The 3,719-nt window shown below is 44.0% G+C and overlaps 1 long non-coding RNA gene across 1 annotated transcript; it reads right to left on the bottom strand.

The window, feature by feature from the left end:
* Window positions 1–1,519: 1,519 nt before the first annotated feature.
* Window positions 1,520–2,542, bottom strand: LOC112075723 (uncharacterized). Its single transcript, XR_002895032.2, has 2 exons — window positions 2,331–2,542; window positions 1,520–1,997 (listed from the first exon to the last, which is right to left on the bottom strand). It is a non-coding gene; the product is annotated as an uncharacterized lncRNA (long non-coding RNA).
* Window positions 2,543–3,719: the final 1,177 nt, after the last annotated feature.

Raw genomic sequence — 3,719 nt, 5'->3', positions numbered from 1 at the left:
TTACACCCAGGCCTTCCAGTGCCATAAGAGGGTGCTGCTAGCCTTTGATCCTTCAAACATTGCTATTGCTTTCTAAATTGCAACTCAGAAATAGCAGGTCGTCTCCTGGGTTCTTTCTTCTACGTTTTAAGATATAACTTAAAAATAATATAATGTAAAAGTTATTGTAGTTCTAGACTTTGGCCTAAAGTGCTCCGCCCACAATCGTAAGGCTCTCCAGAGGTGCTGTCCCTCCAGGACACCTACACCACCCGATGTCACAGGAAGGCCAAAAAGATCATCAAGGACAACAACCACCTGAGCCACTGCCTGTTCACCCCTCTATCATCCAGAAGGCGAGGTCAGTACAGGTGCATCAAAGCAGGGACCGAGAGACTGAAAAACAGCTTCTATCTCAAGGCCATCAGACTGTTAAACAGCCATCACTAACATTGAGTGGCTGCTGCCAACATACTGACTCAAATCTCTAGCCACTTTTAATAATAAAAAATTGGATGCAATAAATGTATCACTTGGCACTTTAAACAATGTCACTTTATATAATGATTACATACCCTACATTACTCATCTCATTTGTATATACTGTACTCTATACCATCTACTGCATCTTGCCTATGCCGCACGGCCATCACTCATCCATATATTTATATGTACATAATCTTATTAATCTCTTTACACTTGTGTGTATAAGGTAGTTGTTGTGAAATTGTTAGATTACTTGTTAGATATTACTGCACTGTCAGAACTAGAAACACAAGCATTTCGCAACACTCGCATTAACATCTGCTAACCATGTGTATGTAATCAATAAAATGAGATTTGATTTGAAATGAATCTGCTGATGACAAGACTCTTAGTATTGAACAATATAGACTGTTCTGTTTTGTCATTCTATGTTACCTGCCAACAGGAAAGTAGTGAACCCTCGACTCCAACATTTCTGGTGTTAAAACTGAACCCTGTTTCCACTATTCATCTGAGTCACATCATGACAGTGTTTTATATGTTGATGGACTGGACTTTGGTTACTCCATGTCATTATGTCATACTCCAGCCAATCATTGAGAGACCAGCAAGCTGTCTGTCTCACCTCTAACTTGTGATTTATGGCAGATAGAGAGACCCACAGTGAAACCTTAGCTTTAGCCACAGAGGCCCGAGCTCATGTTGAAGTAGACTGGGTGGGTTATGGTCAGCTAACTATGCTTGCTGAGTCAAACATGGTTGCACCCAGGATAATAGTCATCTGGTTTTCAAAATGCATCTGGGTCCAAGCATATAACAAAGAAAATGTAAATGCCAATTACTGTAGGTCCTTGTTTGTTCACTGTCACACGTGACTATAACATGAAGGACAGGAACTTTCCTGTAGCAAGATAAATTAGACAGAGTTGATTTGAAAAGGATATTTAATGTATGCACTTCCTTTCTCCTCACTGGATTGTATTAACAAACTGTACAATACTGATAAGCAGAGCCTGATGGGACAAAACGGAGATATGTACAGACTGAGATATGATTACAGCATTTGTACGTTTATTGAAACATTTATAGTAGTTTTGATTACCTTCACATTTATGCAATCCTTGATAATGACATTTCTCTGAATTGTGGATGACATTTGTCATTTTGATCGAACACTGAACAGCAGTTAAACCTTTACAAGGAGAGCAGTTAAATGAGAGAGGATGTCTTTTGTACATTGTGAATATTTGTAATGAAATTGTAATGTTTTATACAAAACAGGTGTTAGTCTTACAAAGCATCGAATGTTCAAGCTAATACTAATTCAAGTTTCTGCCATCGTAGTGAATTATGCAGTTCTACCATCCTAGTTCCTTAGTTATACATTTGAAAAATGAATGGTATAGAAGTCCTGGTATTGGTGACCTCCAGTATCAGTCCTGTTCCCGTGGCAGTGGCCCGTTCACCATACCTGCTTCCCAACGCTGCCACAGAGGAGTTTTTTGGCCGCCTGCCTTGTAAACCTTGGGCTCCTGGAGAGATAACGCAGGACACAGGAAATGGATTTAGCTAGTCTGATTAGCAGGTTAGGTTTTCTTACATGTCAGTCAATCTCAATTTAGCCACACACAGAACTTGAATATAACCACATCCCTTGTCAGATGTCAAACATTATAGGCCAGTTACTTCTGAAAATAAATGTTGAGGTCAGCTTTGCCAGTGTAAATACACCGCTTCTAAACAGAACTACTGTTTCATTGCTAGCAGAGACAGACATACAGTATAATTGCAATCAAAGCTTGTGAGTGAATGACATGTTGTGGTCCTGTCACAGGGAGGATACTTCTAGGAAAGTAGAGCTGTACCTGTGTTTGTCCAGGGTTCTCCCTAGCACTCTTAGGATTGGGAGGAGGCCAGGTCCGATCCAACTTCCCCTTGGATTGTCGGCCATCAACTGCAGAGAGGCAGGATGAGGGATAAGGAAATGATTTACAGACTGATCAAGCAGGCTCCAAAACACTGCTAAATAAAAATACAAACTCCTTCTAGACTCTGTACCATTTGAAAATGTATCCATTGCAGTTACAATAATTCATATTGTAATTCCTCCGATGGCTATTTTTGGAACTAGTTCACACTCATTCATGGAGGGCACTGTCATCAGCTCCCCGTCTAACTCTCCATTCACTTCGTCTTTACCTTCCTTCCTACCTACTCAGGCTACTCTCTCTTCTACCTGCACGAGCGTAACTGTAATCAATAGGATCAGAATGAGCGTAGGCTCGTTCTATGGCTGACCATTGGGTAGTCAGTGAGAGAGGCAGTTGGGCTGGGAGGCATGGTGTGCAGACTGGGTGGACACTTTGTTGTTCCATTCCTGTGATCTCGGGGAGGTTGTCGACCGAGATGCAGGCGGTCGAGGCACAGATGGTGTTCGCTGCTCTCCTAGCCCGCCTGGCTGGATGTCTTCAGGCTACTGTCCGTAGTAGCGTCTGCCAGCCTCCTGGCTGTGGCTCTGAAGACTGTAACCCTCCTGCTTGCCACAGGCAGGTGACTGACGCGGCGCGCTGGGCTACTGAACTACCTTGCCCTCTGGAGTCTAAGAGCCTTCTATATGAAATGGATATGGATGAAGGCTGGAGGCACTGTTGACGTCAACTCAGACTTGTAGCAAGGAGTTTGCAGAAGCTTGAGCGGTGCATCGAGCGATGATGAGCTGAGCTGACGGTGAGTGGATTAGTTGTCCTTTTGTGCAATGGTGCGACTGTTCGGATGCGCGGCAGCCACTTTCGGGGTCTTGGTACATGTGTAGTCTAGTGATCTACCATGACCATGTCCTCCAAACATCATTGTTTACTCTCGTCTGAATGTCCTGGCTCTATGAATGGTCCCCTTCATGGGTTGATGACTATTGTTGCAAGGCAGTGCTTGGCTCAGACTCTCCTTGTCCGTGTGATGAGGGACAGGATCTGTTCCTCCGTCAGATGCTGGCTTCCCATGTTCGGATGTGGTGCTGCTCAGGGCTACAGCCCCACTGCTTTATATTTCGTCTGTTGTTGGTGACGTGGCAGACCAGGTCTTTCAGTCAGCACTGTGATATCCACAGATCCTCCCTTCTCGGTTCAGTCCAGCTGCTCCTCTTCCACCTGTTACGGTAGCATAGTCCTGACTGGAGTGCCTGCTAGGCTGCCTCAGATTGGACTCCATCTAAGCCCTGGGATTTTCTTTAGGCTCTGTGACGCTTTATGGGCCCC

Source organism: Salvelinus sp. IW2-2015, unplaced genomic scaffold (genome assembly GCF_002910315.2).
Source record: "Salvelinus sp. IW2-2015 unplaced genomic scaffold, ASM291031v2 Un_scaffold3356, whole genome shotgun sequence".
NCBI classification, from domain to species: domain Eukaryota; kingdom Metazoa; phylum Chordata; class Actinopteri; order Salmoniformes; family Salmonidae; genus Salvelinus; species Salvelinus sp. IW2-2015.
This window is presented reverse-complemented; position numbering and strand designations above follow the sequence as displayed.